The sequence below is a fragment of the Dermacentor andersoni genome, chromosome 3 (genome assembly GCF_023375885.2).
Source record: "Dermacentor andersoni chromosome 3, qqDerAnde1_hic_scaffold, whole genome shotgun sequence".
Classification (NCBI taxonomy): Eukaryota; Metazoa; Arthropoda; class Arachnida; order Ixodida; family Ixodidae; genus Dermacentor; species Dermacentor andersoni.
In genome coordinates this window covers 22,035,485-22,052,881 of record NC_092816.1, presented here as the reverse complement: position 1 = coordinate 22,052,881, position 17,397 = coordinate 22,035,485, and the positions used below count along the sequence as shown (strand labels likewise).

Below are 17,397 nucleotides of genomic sequence, written 5' to 3'. Positions count from 1 at the left end.
TCTACAACGGCCTGCAGACATTAAGAATGGGAGAGGGTGATGTAACGCTAAAAATAAGTACATTAAGTTACACTAAACCGGTAGATAACACTTCTGGAATAAAATTTCTGCTGTGGCTTATTATGCTCGAAAGAACAACGAAACGCTAGTGGTGACGCCACCTTTCAATTCACGCATCAGCTCCCTCTGATATCACAGGTTACGTCGACAGATAATTATTTGATTTCAGTAATACCATTCTCAAAGCGGCACCTCTTGCGCGGAAGGGAATCTAAACATGCGAAACTAGAATAAGAATCGTGGTGTCGCATAATAACGTCGTTAGTGGCGTGAATGCGAAACCTAAATTCAAAGTAGGAAACTTTAGCAGTCGTTTTCTCCGCTTTTTCTCATTAAGAGCTTCGAAAATTACCTACGAGTCTCGTCTGGTATATCATTTGTTTAACCTACATGCCTGAGTTGCAGTAGTCGAAGGGACGTCCACGAGATTTATTTATTTATTTATTTATTCGGTATACCTACATCGCCTGTACGGCATTATCGTAGGGGGGTTAAAATACAGGTGGTCACAATGGAAACATATTCAGCAACATCAAAAGAATACATCAGTAAATAGAACATAGTTTAAGCACTGAAATTCGCAAAAGCGGTATAGAAACTAACAAAGTACAAAACAAAGTGAGTGACAAAGTAACTAACTAACAAAACAGAAAAAAAAGTTGCGTATGTGTAGAGATGAATAACAGAACAATCAAAGAATATGACTCTGAATAGCATTTTCAAAACTCGAAGCTGCCATCACTTCATTGCCATCACTTTTTTGTTATTCGGTGGCCATAACGAGGTACGTGCACACTAACGAGGAAAAAACGCGTGCGTCATGCTGCTAGCGGCAGAACGCGCCAGCATTGGTATGGCCACCACTTGCGGGCGTCTTTACCGCTATCAACTGCATTCGCCACGACCATGGAGGAAGGAAACTGAGGAGAGGCCCTACCCCCTCGCGCGCTAGGAGAAAAGTGTGGAGGAAATGACGTAGTAGGTACTACTTTGTATTGCTGTTTTTTTTTTATTTCTTTGCTGTAGTGGCCCCGCCTTTCGGGCCACAATGGCGGCTTTGTTATTGTTCTGTGCGCCCACACATGTTGCTCCGTAGGTTTCGTGCCGTAGCAAAGGCGCCGTGCGGGCAGGTTTGCGTTGGTCTACGTGTTTTGTTGCGCTGCGTTATCTGGACCGTGCTCTACCGGATGTTGCTGTGGCCAGGTGGGACAGGAGGAACTAAGGTAGTGAAATGAACGCGCATGCAACGCTGTACGCAATGTACCGCGCCACGGCAACGGCAACGAACGAAGGAATATCCGCGGGAAATTTTGCCCTCTTTGGCGGAATCATGCTAACGTGCTAACGATTGTTTAGTATTGCTGCGGAGCGCGCGGGTCCGAACAGCACGGCTGCGCGCAGCACGGCGTGGTTTCGCGAGAAATGTAAACAAGAGAGGAGAGCTGGCCCGATAGGCGGAGCAACGTTATGAGCAACGCCAACTTCCGGCTTCACTTTCGCTTCACAAAGAGTGACGTCAGGGCCTCTCCTGAGTTTCCTTCCTCCGTGGCTACGACTGTGATCAACGAGGCTGAGTGTGGAGGGTATTGGGGGTGAAGAGTTCCGGAGTCGCCATCTGTCGGAAGCGCCTCCCTTGCGTAGTATGAGGGATCACGCGGCGCGCTCCTCACAGGTTTCGCTTACGGCGCTCAATAAAAACATCACGCGGCAGCCCTCCTGGACATTCATGTAGGTATTCTCAAAACGAGGGACATTTTTGACTGTCGATATAATAATCTTGGACAAACTTAAAGCACGGAATCGTTTACAGACGCTATCTCTTTACCGAATGCGTACAGCGAACGCCACTACGCGCGGTCGCCGCTATGGAGGCTCCCGAACCGGCTTCTTGCGTGAAAGGTAGGCAAACGCTGAAAGTAAACTATGTGAAATATGTTCTTATAGTATGCTGTCTGTATAACCAAATGGGGCATAACAGAATGAAGCCTCAATGCAGCGATCGCACGGGTCGCAGCGACCTACTGCGCGTCTGCATGAATGCCCACGCACAAAGTTTTGCTTTCGCTGTGAGCATGTTTTCTTACCGTACCGCTACTTTAGGCCACAACATATGAGCATTTGACAGTGCACTAGCAACCACGTTTGCGTGGACGCTATCAGAACTGTTCAAAAATAATTTCGTTATAGAGACTTCGACGCCTACGGCGACTGTGATGTGCCGTCGCGACGATACAATGGTTTTTTTTTTTTTTTTGTCTTTCAAATTCTTGGACATTTCAATATTATTCCTCAAGTTGCGTCTCACTGTATGTTTATTGGTCTTCTCAGCGTGCGATTTCCCGCTGCTTCCTTTTCGCAATCCAGTGCATTAATTCTTAACACAAACATGACCGTATGCCACGCCTTTCTTTAATGTGCGTCTTACCGCTCCCTTTCCGTTCCAGTGAACTTGCCAGTATCTAGCATCAACAAGTTCATAGACCAAACCGTCCTGACATTAGCCAAGCAGCGGGCGCGGGCGAGCGTCTCAGTGGGCGTTTTCTGGTACTCACCGAACATCGCGCAGTCCCGGCGCCGCAACAGAAATCTTCCTCGCGTTTGTGCTTGCTGCATATCCGAGTTGTAGCCGATGGCTGTCTGCCGGTTCTAAGTTTCGCCAGCCAAGCTTCACGCAGCTCCTTGCCCTGCGGCTACGTGTGAATAAGGCTGACACCGGGCTCCGTTGCGTACATCCGGCACTGCGGCAGTAGCCTACCATGCTGCACGCCTTCAGAGGCAGCCACTACCTATTATAGTAGTTTCAGATGTTGTCAAGTTGACACCCAAGCCGGTAAAGCCTCACCGCTTAATCAGAACTGCGGCGCAGGTGGGACTTAAAACTTTCGTTTTCAGCTCGCTTCGGCGCTTCCGAAGCAGCCGACGCGGCAGCTGTGTCCACTTGATCCCTCATGTCACGTCACGCCGACGGTGGCGCCAGCTTTTCCAGTGGTGGAGCTCGCCGCCATGTGCAGCTTTTGCCCACGTGAACGAATCGGCAGCTTCTCGCAGGCCTCCCCGATCGGCGGCGAGCGGCCTGCCGCGTAAGATAGCTCCAAGAACCACTCGCTCCGCGGCAGCAAAAAGTTGCCGCTCGCTTGTTTTCGCGGCACTACAGAGTTATAGTTTAGGGGACGCAAGCGGCCTGTTGCGTACGCAAGCCGCTTGCGTTCCCTAAACTAAAGCTCTGTAGTATCACCTGCGGCATGCCGCACGCGTTCTTCCGGCTCACGTGCCTTTACGTGGAAGTGACGCAAATCTCTTCTGCCAAGCTAAATAAAAATCGGGATCTGCGAGATCGCTTCTATTTTTCCCTGTTCTTCGTGTCCCTCTGGTTGCGCGACATCATGGATGCACGCTATAGTCACACGCCTCGGCGGCCACCGTGCTTAGATCTTTGCTGACGCAGTTACCAGTGGAAGCAACGACCGAATTTTAAAAGAACAGAAGATCGGGCGAGTTGGTGCTGCTTCACGATTACGGGCAGCGCAATATACCACAAGGACAGAGTCCCTTGGGGTGGTTGTTGGAAGGTTAACTGAATTCTATCTAGGTACTCTGCCATTCCGGGTCTTGCGCTGCCAGTAATCATAAACGAATCCTGCACGTGTCCACCTAATGTACATGTCCATTTATTCTGCTGCTGGCGTCTTGATTGGCTGGGCTGGAGTATGCGTCAGGAGACAGATGCTTCCAGCCGACCAGCACTTCAGCAGCAGACGAAATAGACATGTTTATCAGGTGGACAGTTGCAGAATACGCCCCCCCCCCCCCCCGATCAGTTTAGACACATAAAACATCGTTACACAACTCCATTTGGGTTAATTTCGCGTAATACGTTAAAATAAAATGAGTTTTTTTTTTCACGCTTAAAACACAGCGCTGGTATGTCAGTGTGACGTCACACATTTCAACGCACTTTTTCACATTTTGAGCCGTTGTCTCTCAGTAAAGGTTCTCGGAACCTGATAGGTTCAGTCTTTAGATTTTTTTCAGAATATAATGAAGTCTATCTTTAATGATGAAAAAACTAAGTCGACCCAAGAAGACACTTTCAAAATGCATGAAGTCATGGTGAGCAGGTGTGCGAACTTCGAGGTGGCGTCGCCACTTATAGTTCATTTATGAATCTTGTCTGGCTTTCCAAACTCCTTCTCATTGCAAGAGTGACTTTTTCTTGTTTTATTATTCCGAAGGGTAGCATAAGCGTAATTTACTAACAGACATCAAATCATTTTTGTTTTGAGTATCCCTTAAAGGGGCCCTGAACCACTTTTTATCGAAGTGGAGAAATGCACCTGACGTGAAAATAGACTATTTCAGAAATACTTCGCCGCAAGAAGTACTTCGATGCGATCAGCAGAAGCGGAGTTATTGGCAATCAAACACGGCTCCCACTGTGTTCCCGTTGTTCCTTCAATGCCTTGCACTGCGAAGGCTACGGCGCAGAGGGACGTGCCCACAACGCTCTGCCTTTTAAATGTCACCGTGGCACGCAGTTCAAATTTTATTTTGGATGTTAACATAGACACCACGACTTCTGCCTTTGGTGCCTATGATGCACTAAGCATAAGCCAAATGCGCTTTTCCTCAGCGAGCCACAGTGCGCTTAGCCAGTGGATTCATGGCGGCACCCCACGGCAGCCGTGGTATCTGCGCCATGTAGCCGACCACAGCTTGATGTCAGCTATTGGCGAATAGCAGCAGTCTAAAGAAATGACGAAATAAAGCGCCCAGAAGAGAGTGAGGGTAGGGCCTTCTGTTGAAAAGAGAGTGCTTGAGAGAAAGGCGACTTCGCGATCCGCTTGCGAGCTCCACGCACCGCTTGCAGGCTCCACGCACCGCGTACGACAGCAAAACTTGGCTGAAATGTTCACAGCAGCGCGGGCTACCCGCGGACTATGCTATTTCACCAAGCCCGAGAGGTGGTTCAGGGGCCCTTTAAACACTTGCGCAGGGGGTATTGCGGGTTGCTCCCACTGCGTTATCTGCTAGTGCGTGACTAGCCACAAATATTCCTCATGGATGCCAAGAATTGGGGAGCCCATCATATCTTCGCAAACAAGCAGAAATAGTGTTTCAATATATAATACTCTTGGCTGCACATTTCATGAATCGTCAAGTTCATGTTTAAATGCTATCGTACTTTCAATAAGTAAGCTGTGCCATCCCCCTCAGAGAAATGTCAAAGAAGCAGGGGAGGAGGAAGTGTACTTGTTATGGAGTGTACTGTTATAGCAACGATAGAAGCAGAAGCACATAGTTATAAAGCTAATGCTGTCAACCTGAAAGGAGAAGTCGACATTGTCAAAGCAGCGAGTGCTACGTAATAAGCTAATAGCACACTAGCATTGAAGATTGCCAAAAGACCTCTATAGCAATCCTCAAGAGACGACGGTGGAGGCGGGGACCCAAATAGCTGCAATCACAGAGGAGTAGACAACATGAAGACATGTAGCTAGAGTTTGAGAAACATTCTCAGCGTACAAAATCAGTGTCATCAGTATGCTGTGGCAACAATATTAAAGTGCCTTACATCTATATGCCTGGAATTAAACATTTCTTTTTAAATTCCACATTCTGCTAGTGTTTGCAGCCTTTAGCTTCCACCACTGACAACACTAACATCAAAACAGTAAACTTGGCACGTCAGCGTAGGCAAGCTTTCGTAATAAATGAACAACGTGCACACCCTGATGCCAGGAGAAAGCTTTATTTATATTGACAACAAATATAAAGGTGACTCGGCATACTTTTGTGTGTTTGCAGCAGATACGTTGCTGGTCGCTTCAAAAAATATTTGCTTTATAAACATGCTTTTATATCAAAGTGCTGAGTGCATCACAAGAGTTATCTGACACAAAGGACTAGACTGCACTCTCACAAATGCAACATTGCACACTGTATCGACAATCATCACGGCTGAATTTCTTGGGCAGTGATATTCAACAGAATATCCTGAGGGGACGACAACTGCACAAGAACAAACTGCACGTTGTATTAAGGAACAAGTGCACAAACTTTGACAGGAAGACAATCTGACATGAACTCACACTTGTGAAGGAACAAGCATGCAGGTTTCTTTATGCTTCGAATAGCTGACTCAAAAAATAAATTAAGCTTTCCCTGTGAAAACTGACAGGCCTTGAAAGATGCAGTGGACAATATGCATGAGCGCTTATACTCTCTTGCACATACAGCAAAACTATCCTCCAGATGGTCCTGGCTTAATGATACACGGACATTTCCGTGCAGTCTACAGCTAATTCTGACCATTTACATGTGCACTCACCCACCTAAAACTGTCCATAGTTATTTCTGCACTGAACTCCTAGCCACACCACAAACTAAGCCGCAACCTAAGCTACAAGAAAAAGCTGAAAGGTAGAACAGGGCTCAGACAAGGACAACTTTGAACATTCATGAGTACTTTTGGGGATAAACCTTTGTAAAGTAGGAGTATTGTGGCCAATCTTGGAGTCACAACTGTCTACAGGACCACACGTGCCATATAGAAAACCTTAAGACTACACGTCACAAACAGTTATAGACAAATAAGACATATATATGGCCACACGTAACTGAAGCTTCATAGGTACCTAGATTTGAATAAAAATTGCTATCCTTGAAAACACTGATATTTCCAACATTAGAAAAGATGGTACCATTCATAAAAAGAACTGCAGCCTCTAGAGCGTGCAAGTTCAATCACCAAACTGAGTTTGACAAGTTTGGATGACAGCGAAAATTTCACAAATGTGGAGTCCAGAATCTGAAACTTCTCAAACATTACAAGTCACAAAATGACTATCGCTGGTATCTCTACAGCCAGAGCAGTGAGCATCAGCAGTCTGTAAATGCAGGTAATTTCAGTGAAAGGGTGCTCGAACTGATTTGCAGGGAAGCAGACAGGAGGACATATGGTGCCAAGAGTGAAACAACACCAACAATAACTTCAATTGACCACAAGGGCACATAAATAAGTAAAATACAGTTACCTGCAGACGAAGTGCCAATGCTTTTTTTGTCAATGTAGACAAATTTCCTGCCAACACTGTCTGTGTTATCAACACAGACAATTTCTTTGCCCGGTGCAGTCCTTGAAAAACAATGTTAGCTCCCAAGTTAGTTAACAGATAACTTTGGAGTTGCTTACAAACACGTTGTGCAGAAAGAAAGAAAAGGAAAATTGTGAGTCCTTCAGGACTCACAAGAAGTCTCTTGAGAAAAAATAAACTGGAGAGAGAGAGAGAGAGAGAAAGAAAGATAAAGACAGTGACAAAAATAGATGTGCACTCATATAATGACCACAAAGAGGATACCATGCCACTTATACAATGCATTAACTGAGCCTTTTTAGCCCATATCATCACACTCTGTGCTCAAAACATCTTACTGTGCATGTTTACATGGATAAATGAGTTGAGTTCTCTCAAATTACTGTAAATTATGGGGATAAACTCCTACTTGGTTGCCCCTCAAGCCCCCTATGTGCACCTTATCAGGTTTCATGCACTTTGAACATATGCACACAAGCAATGTTGCTTTGAGTAGCCACAGGAAATGCAGACCCCAGTTGTGATCCTTATTCCTGCACCTTGGGTGTCTGCCACAGGACTTCAGAGGCCCCAATTGTCTGTCGGCACAGTTTTTATCGGAGTTTAACCCTGCTCACCCCCACAGAGCTCATTTCTGCACTTTGATAGTACTGTGACAGGCTCAGCATTAATTGCAGTTTGTGCCACAATAATTTGCAACCTATGCATTAATTGTGCTGGTTGCAATGCGTCTATGCCCTATTAAATCAAAGATACAGAACACTCTCTCTGGACGCCACTAAGCTTGACCACTTAAATCACGAAGATACACAAACTCCTAGTGCTTGTCTTATTATACTCACTACAACTCTGTTATGCCCTATAAAGAAGATAAAATCGAATACTAGCTCTGAAATTGTCACTCGCATACTTGTGCATCAAAAATAGTCAGCACGCGCACCAACAGCCACTGTCTACCACTAGCATGGCACCTGAGGATCAGGAATGGTTATTAGACGCAGGGAGCTCTAGCTTTAAGTGCAAGGCTGCATAGCTCAGCAATAAAAATATATGTGCACTTCGTTTGCTTTCAATGAGCCAGCACAAGTCTCGCACAAGTGTGAATGACACTCTAGCATAGTGGGACACCTGAATCAAGCTTCTTCAATGCTCCAAACAAATACAAAAACTACCTTGCTGGACATGTTCATCAGCATATTAGCTGAAGAAAAGTTTTAAGCATTCTCAACATTTAATAAATTCCCATTACTCTCAGCTTAACAGCACACTGATTAATATACAGAGAAAATACATTCTCCTTGCTAAAGCAAACCTGTAACACTTTACTGGTTTGATTCACATGCATTATGTCAGCAGTTTGAATACATCAGATGTCACATATGCAGTATTTGTGCACTCATGTGTATAGGACGGCTTGAAAGTTCCCAAGATGTTTGGCACCAAGCATAAGCCTCTACACTCAAGGATATTTTCTTTGCATACCAAGTGATACCTTACCAGTAAGTGTTTGACAGATGCACCACAATCAATTCTGAGCCATAACTACAACAGCAGGATTGCTTGCTATGCTTTTGTACTTGTCAGGACAGAAAATAAAATACAAATTTTACCACAGGTATATCATCTGACCTTATTTTACTCCAATGTGATACACAACAAACATTGTACAACAAGCTGTGCCAGCTGTGCACAACTTTTCTGGTTATTAAACCCGTAGCTTGTTCACATTCAAATTTTACACAAAGGTGGTAGTTTGCAGACCATGTGGTTTGATATTATGTTTGGTAGCATTGCTTGCCAGCTTCATTAAGAATAAATCAGAACATGTGGTGATATGCAGTGATGCTAAACAATGTAAATTATTTCACTGAACTGAACTTGCAGCCATGCTTTTCATAATGGGGGAGTAATACACTCAGACTATAAGGTAAAAAGACAAAACTTAAAAAATAATAATTAAAAAAATTAAGGCGAAAAGACTAGAACTGCAACGATGGCAGTGCCATCTGTCATTGTTAGGGAAAAACACAGTGCACGGTGCACTTTGGTTTTCAATGAAAGCTGGCACCCCTATTATGCAAAATTTATTTTCTTTTTGCCTAGCATCTCTGCGTATGACTGTATAATCCTGATTATCCTTAACAAAACTGACCACTAATGCATCCAACATAGCACAGGGGTGGAAGTGACCAAAGATGTTTTGGAGTAGCTCAGGGAGCAGCAATTTTGCCACTTTGAAGCAGGTTTGGAGCTGAAGAATTGCATTTTGAAGCAGCTGGGTAGAGTTCAAGATTTCATACAGGCAGGCTCAGATGTTCTTTACTGGATCTTGCAGAACAGTGTATTCAGCTACACATTACCCACGGCAAGCTAAATGTGAAGTTATTGCATGTTTGTCAGTTTCCACATCAATTGTGGGACACCGATTTTTTTTAATAAGATTCAGAACAAAAATGTTCACTCTGCATCCACAACAAAAATCCTAGGACTGCACAGCCCCTGAGAGATTTTTCAAATGTCAATAATTTGCATGTGCTTCATCACGATGACTTTTCAGCAGCAAAACCACGAGCCGCATAAAGCCAGTACTACATAACAGCAACTGATATACTGAATGCCTAACAATAGCTTATTCAATTTTCTTTTACTCTATGTCGTTAACATAGATGCTAAGAACAAAGCGTATGTGCTGTCATGTCTCCATTTAGATCGACTAAAGCTAAAATTTGCAACTCCTGAGTTGTGTTCTGCAGTGGTAATAATCTGGTTTCGTACAGTGCTGTCAAGCTATAAACTTGGTTGGTGGAATCCAAATTTGAGTGACAATCATGGCTGCCACTGGAGAACTACTGAGTCAAGAAGTTTAACAAAAGCAAGCACGTCATATGTTGTAGTTTCATCGTCATTAGCACTAAAAAGTACTACAATAACTAAACCGATGAGCTGTACGCAGAAAAAACCGCACAGCTGAGCTGACAGCAAGGCTTTGCTTACAGATTGCCCAATAAATAGAGCATCATATTGACACAGACTTATAAAACTGCGTAATATATTGCACAGCACAAAAACAATTCATTTTCCTCATTTTACAGTGGACAAGTTTGAATGTACCATCAAACACCCACCAACCTCCAAAGGATTGCACAGGATTGGCTTTGAGAGCAAAACGCTAGCCAATGCACAGCCATGCCTGTGTGGTTGCTACTGAACGCACAAATCTTTGGTAAATTTAGCGACTTAATTCTAAAAGTGTTCTGGAGCATGCTAGCACACTTGGATTGTTTGCCACAGGATGACACAATTGGTGCAGCACTTCCATCACTGATAGTAAACTACGTACACTGCAGGGAGCCACCTTCATGTGAAATTTATGCATGAATAAGCCAGCAGTTTAACCAGAAAAGTCGTGTATAGCTGGTATTCATTTTCATGCGACATTTAGAATATGCCAAATTACATAGTGTATCTATCGTGGAGTGCTCAACAATGAAAACAGTGAACTGAATACTGTACACACTGAGCATGCAAGAGTGAAAATGCATGCTGCAGCTGCATACCATACCAAAGCAAGGCTCAGGAAATACAGTGTTCGAAAGGTACCTCATAAGCAACATGAACAGGAGCATGTTACACAAAAGCAACATGCACCCTGCTCCTCCATGCAGATCGTCGAGTAGTGACAAGCATCTGAATCACATGTAAAAACTTTGCCAAAAGAAATGAAGTCACAGCACACATGACAGCCCACTGACCAAGGAATGCTTAGTCAGCTTCTCGAGGCGACTGCACAGCTAAAAATTTCTGGAGAGGGAGGCCCACCTTCAAAAGCTTTTCTAGCAATAAGAGTTCCACGGGCACGACACAGTGCAGCCTGGTTGCTTTCTTTCTTTTAACAATGGTTGTACACAGGCTCACAGCTGCCAGCCAAGCTATGAGTATTTCTTGGTCCAAAGCCTTTCAGGAATCCAAAGCTAAGCTATAACCTAAAGGGGCCAGCTCACCGGTGTGATTGGTTGAAGTGACAAACCTGTCATATTTTTAATCTTTCCCAGCTCAAAGCTGTAATGTAATGTGCAAAAGAAAATGGAATATCTGAAACTGAATTGGAATGCTACACATTAAGGATGTTTCTTAAAAATATAGAATGATTTAGTTTTGGGCTTTTCTGTTTCCATAAGTATTGCCACGACATCATAACATCAGGACACAAAAAGTAAAGTGGGTCGTTCTAACAAATTTTACTAGCAAGAAGTTCATGTTACAGCTCCCGTAGCTTGAGAGTTGACTATCACATTAACTGCCCAGCTATGATTTGAGAGTATGCAGCCTAGGCAAGAGCACTGTGAAGGTTGCTCCATCATCTTCCACCACACAAGCTCATGATGTGAACTGGACAGAAAGTTCAGAAAATGCTAACAGAACAGCCTCCACCATTATTTAGGCCACATAAGTACCAGTATTTTCAGCATTGCAAAGATTTATGTGGCCTTAGCATGTCCCTGCATGTTCCCTCTCTGCAAGGGAATCGCATACAAGCAAGGACAAGTTGGCTACGGTTATGACAGCCACAACCGGATGGCTCTGGCACTGTGCTATCAGCACCATCTTACGCTGATGGCTACTTGGGTGCGTGTTTAGGATATATGCGACTCCCCTTTCGCTTTTGCGAGGTGAGCTACACAAGCCTGCCCAGTGCATTTTGGTTAGCTTTATGAAAGCCTATCCTGCGAGACATACAACTTTTGGCCTTATAATACTTGCAGCCCGGCCAAGTGCTCACACATATGTGCATTTCCCGTACAATAATGTTATGCTGGTGCTGTATTATATCGGAAATAAATAAATAAATACAATGGGCTCTTAGCAGCCGCACTTTTCTCAATGCACTGCATACAGTGATGATGCAATTCAAATTCGGTTCCTTGCACCAAGCTTGCTCTCTTTTTCCCCACATGCAGCTCATCAATATTTCCTTTTTATTACACCTTCTTTCCACGCTCTCCTCCTTCTGACTTTGTTTGGTCACCCCGTAGCACAGGTGCTATGAGCAGCTTAACCTACTCATGTTTTTTCATGCTTTGTGTACAAGGCCTCCAAAGTAGCAATGCTGACCAGACTAAAAATCTCTCAACTATTTTGCTACGATATTTTGAAAAAAAGAGAGGCCAACCATGAACTGGTTATGGCTTGAGTCCGCTTACGTCGAACATCCCAACAAAGCATGAATACCTGGGCATTCAATCAGTTTAGCAACGAGCCATGATTACTGAAGTCCGCGCCACCCAGCTTACCTTTAGTCAGCTACTGGACAGCTAGGAAGAAAGTGCACTAGGAGAAAAAACAAAACAAATCATAAACATTGCAACCAAGAGAAAAGTGCATGTCTGAGTATTCTAAATGAAGTCATTAAAGGGAGACCAAAAAAGTTCAATGATTACGATACCCCCTAATGCAAAATTTGAGTGCAGCTCTGTACGTGTTTTCATTTTGCGGTATATTGACTGGCGCGGACAATGTCTCGTGTGACATGTTGCAAATCGAGCGAAGTACGGCGTGACTGCCTCACTAATCTAGAGATTGCGAGAGCCAGCACATGAGTGATGCATGGGAGTGATTCACAGCTGCCACCGCCGCCCGACCTCTCAGACACTGCGCACTACTCCGGCACCATCTCATAGCCATTGTCGCTGCATTAAGCTTTTCTCATGCTTTTGCCATACCCTCCTCCGCTTTCCGCCTCATGGTTCTGCTGCACCCTCCTCTCGCTTCCCTCTTCCCGTATTTCATCCCTACTGCGCTCCGCATTCGCTTTCATGTTTTGCTGTGCTTGTTTGTGCGATTACGCTGCCACCGACAACAACGTTCGTCACAGGAACAGTTACCTAAAAGCTGCGATCTACAAAGTTATTGCATAAAGCCAGACAGATAGCGTGAAACAGTAAGCATATCTCTCTTATTAAGAACATAGATTTGGCATATCAGGAAATAATATAATAGTATACTATTGGTAGTGGCATCATCGTTCACCTTGCAAAGCAAGACCACCTACTCTGGCAACTACTGGTCAAACTGCTGAAAGTGCTGAACAGAAAAGTAAAAATGCATTGCATTTGAAAACTAAATAAAAGCTCACAAATTTTGCATGCAAGTAGTGCAGAAAGAAAGCCTCCAAAATCCAGAAGAAAGGACTACAAGATAAGCATCGTCAGGCAATGAAATTATCACTGCTGCATTTTGGGTGTGAGAGGAAGAAATAGCAGCATGGTTTTCAATCACAAGTTCCGCTACAAATAAGCCACATTTCTCTCTTTTTTTTCTATATAAACATTTAAGAGGCTTGAATTAGTAATCTACCAACTGGCAGTACAGCGTGATTTAATATTGGCCTTTGTTTATCCCTTTACAATTCACCTATATACTGCACAGATTATTGCACCAAAGAATTCCCATCAGCGTCATGCAAAGCTCTGCAAGATAGCCAGCCACAGGCTGGCAAAAGAACAAAGTAAGACTAGTGCAACAGGAAACACGGCAGAACAAAGCACCCATGGAGACACACGAAGATCGTAGAGGCAACTATACCAACAAAACATTATGCTGCAGATTGGCACCATCATAGACCAGCACTGTTGCAGACCAGAACTGCCATAAGCAACTACTACCATAAACCAGTGCTTTCACTGACCAGAACCACTGTATATCAGCGGTGGCACAGACCAAGGCTGTCGTAGACCAGCACTGTCAATGACCAGTGCTGTCATAAATCTGCTGTAGACTAGTGCTGATCTACAAGGCTGACAGCAGTGTCTCCAGTACAGACCAATACTGTCAATAGCCAGCACCTCTAATGACCAGCACAGCCAATGGTGAGCAATGCCATAGACCAATGCTGTCACTATGTCACAGGGCTGTCAGCAATGCTACAGGGTACTGTCAGAGACCAGTAGTGTCAATGACCAGCACTGACAAACCAGCCCTGTATTATATACAAGCACTTCTGTATACCAGCACCACCTGGTCTTTGCTTGTTGGTTCAACAGTGCAAGAAAAAAAATAATGGAAATGGCTCAAGAGCAGGACTGCAGAGTTACCAATCCAGCATGAAAAATGCATTATGTGCTTCTCCTTTTTTCTGAAAGCTGAACAACAAGAATAAGCAGACAATAAGATATTCAAAAGAAAAAGTACAAGATAAATTGATTAAAAGAAGCCAGTTATTTCTGCCGATTTTCGTCCTTTAAGGCTGTCCAATGAAGGGATCTTGTTTCACATGGGCATTTAGGCCCAACATTGGGCAGCTAGACTTTGAAGCATGCAAGGTGTCGAACCGAACCGTAAGCAAACTGCTATTTTTCTATTGCTTAAGTGAACCAAGCTGATATTTGTCAGGAAATTAAACTACACATAAAATATATATGCTGCATGTGTCAGCAGAAGTGAAAAAATGAAACAATTAAAAGATAGTACAGTAGGAATAACAAAGAAAATTTTTTTGCAACACACGTTGTAACCAAGGCCATAAAACATTGAGTAACGTTAATTAGATATCAATTTATGAAAATAAGCAACAAGCATTTAATTAATTACTATGTCACCGCTCTATGGCGCATGTGACAGAGCCAGTCAAAGTTAGATCATGTCCGCTAGCCGGAAATCTCAGAGAAGCACCAGTTTTGAGCTATCTGCCACTAAAATGTGTGGTGAAATACACCAGTGTTCCACGAACCAGTCAAAGTAACTGCAGTATTGCCATACTATACAGCAATAAATCAAAACAGGCTCATTAAGCATTACCCAAACAAAACAAAGCAACCATTGGAAGATCAAGACTTGAATAACTCTGGGAGAATAAGGCAAATCTCTTCCTGGAGCTATCATATTGAAATGGGTACTTGTCAAAACAATGTCTTTATAATGTTGGCCTTGACAAAGACAAATGCCCTTGATAAACTGTTGAGGCCGCGTTCCATTATTTGCCCACACTTAATCACTTAACGTGTTGTTTCAGATATTGTTTTGCCCTGCACTAAACATATCTGTACACAATGGTCCAATGTCCTGATGGGAAATATCACCTAACTGCACGCTCAATACCTTAATTTCTCTGGACCATGGTGTTCTTAGCAGAATAAAGTTCAGCACTGATGATGCAATGAAAGCACCAATGCATTTCCAGCTTCAACAGAACACACAACATATTTTATACCACGGCATGATGTTTTGTGAAAGCGTTGACCCACACATTATGAACGAGTAACAGACCCTATATATGTACATCGTAACTCATATTCAGAGTAAATTGCAGTTTACTTTGACTGCCTTATAGCCATACCCCCTAATAATTTTCATTACATGCTGTAGGTCAGAACTATGTGAAACACCAATGCATTCCATGCTGCTGTTTTATGCTCAATGTTACTGTGATCACTGCAGAATGAAAGTCATTAATCTGGTGCCCTCCCAAACTACCTTGCCATAAACATTCAATTAGTGCAACCAGAACACAAACATAGATGAATAAGAGGTCACACACATAAAGCACTATGTGTGTGTCTATGTGCTGGATGTGCCATACAAATGCTTTCACGTCAACATTCCAATGAGCCCATATCACAGCCTCAGACAACCACCACTAAGACACCTCATAGTCCACTTGCCTGTGACTGCTCTAATTACCATTAATAGAGTGGGCTCTACTTTCCAGAAATTGGCACTATTTGAACACCCCTTGACTGTCTTTAACTATTATCCTCTCACTCAAGACTGACCCTGAAAAAAACAGAAAGGCATAGATCTGAATCTGAACACAAATTGAACTGGACAGCATTTTTGATTCGACACCTCGCACATGTAAATCCCTGTACAATTTCTTTTTGTCAACCTTCTTAAAGTTAAAGTTGCCTTAAATATTGATAAAAAGTTATTTAGGAAAGGATACATAATAAGAAAAAGACATACTCCCTGAACAAGGATAGCATACAACTACTCCCTGAACTAGCATACAACTCTGCAACCCTGATCAGAGAGGCCATAGTTGACATAATTTTGAGCTGGTTTGATGGGTAAGGTATTCACGGTAAGGGTGTCTCCACACTTATGCAGGACATGACAGTACTCTGGGGCAGCACGTGGATCCTGCCTGGAAAAGAGACAGATGAACGCACACATCACTTACAGACGCCATAGACGACATGCAGATGAAAATGTCAACGGGGAAATTCTGAGGCACTGTTAAAAAAAATTACGGGGTTTTTACGCCCCAAAACCACTTTCTGATTATGAGGCACGCCGTAGTGGAGGACTCCGAAAATTTCGACCACCTGGGGTTCTTTAACGTGTACCTAAATCTAAGTGCACGGGTGTTTTCGCATTTCGCCCCCATCGAAATGCAGCCGCCGTGGCCGGGATTCGATCCCGCAACCTCGTGCTCAGCAGTCCAACACTATAGCCACTGAGCAACCACGGCGGGTTGAGGCACTGGTAAAGAAATCTTTCCGCACATGCAAAATCTTTCCTTTCGTCATTTGCTCTTGTCTCGTTTACATCATCGTCACACACATAAACAATACTGACTGCTCCTTCCCTTCACATAAGCAGTCTCTTTCTCATGCTTTTGTGGTTCAAGTACCATATTCACTTGCACAATGAACACACTTACATCACAAACACATCCCCACCTTTGCTCTTCAAAATTATCCCCCTTGTAATAATCGCACCCCAAACATTTGTCTCGTGCAGCCCCACGAATGAATGGCTGTGCTGTAGATTTCTGGTTCACCCACTTTGGCTAAAGATGATGGTGCATGCCACTGAGTCATCTCTCAGCAGAAGAATGAATGCTTTCCACCATGGTGCCAGTTCAACAGAAAATCAAAATGACATATAGACAGTAGCGCAGCTAGAAGCTAGCAAACTGGTGAGCTGTACACTAGCCCTGAAGCTTTCTTTGCCTACCTCTCATGTCTTGGTGATGGTGATGATTGTCGGCTGTCTCGTAAAGCAGAAGCTGTTTCTATCAGGGATACGATCACTTTCAAAAAGGTTCATGTGACTTGCCGGTGCACACAGGCAACAGTTTCTGGTGCTGTGCCAAGTTTGCTATCTTCGTACTGCATCAAGAACATTCTCAGTTGTCTACTTCGTAACATTCACTGCTGAGGCAAGTGGAAACTCTTGAAGGTAATGCTATCACTGAAAGAAGTCACTTGAGAGTATCACCCCTGAATAAACTTGCCTTTGCTCT

General features: G+C 43.7%; 1 protein-coding gene across 1 annotated transcript in view; it reads right to left on the bottom strand.

Moving 5' to 3' along the window:
* Window positions 1-5,790: 5,790 nt before the first annotated feature.
* Window positions 5,791-17,397, bottom strand: part of LOC126519086 (uncharacterized) — a 61,466-nt gene continuing 49,859 nt past the window's right edge. The window contains exon 11 of the transcript XR_008610145.2: window positions 5,791-16,293. The gene's annotated coding sequence lies outside the window, so the exon portion shown is untranslated. The remainder of the gene's footprint in view (window positions 16,294-17,397) is intronic.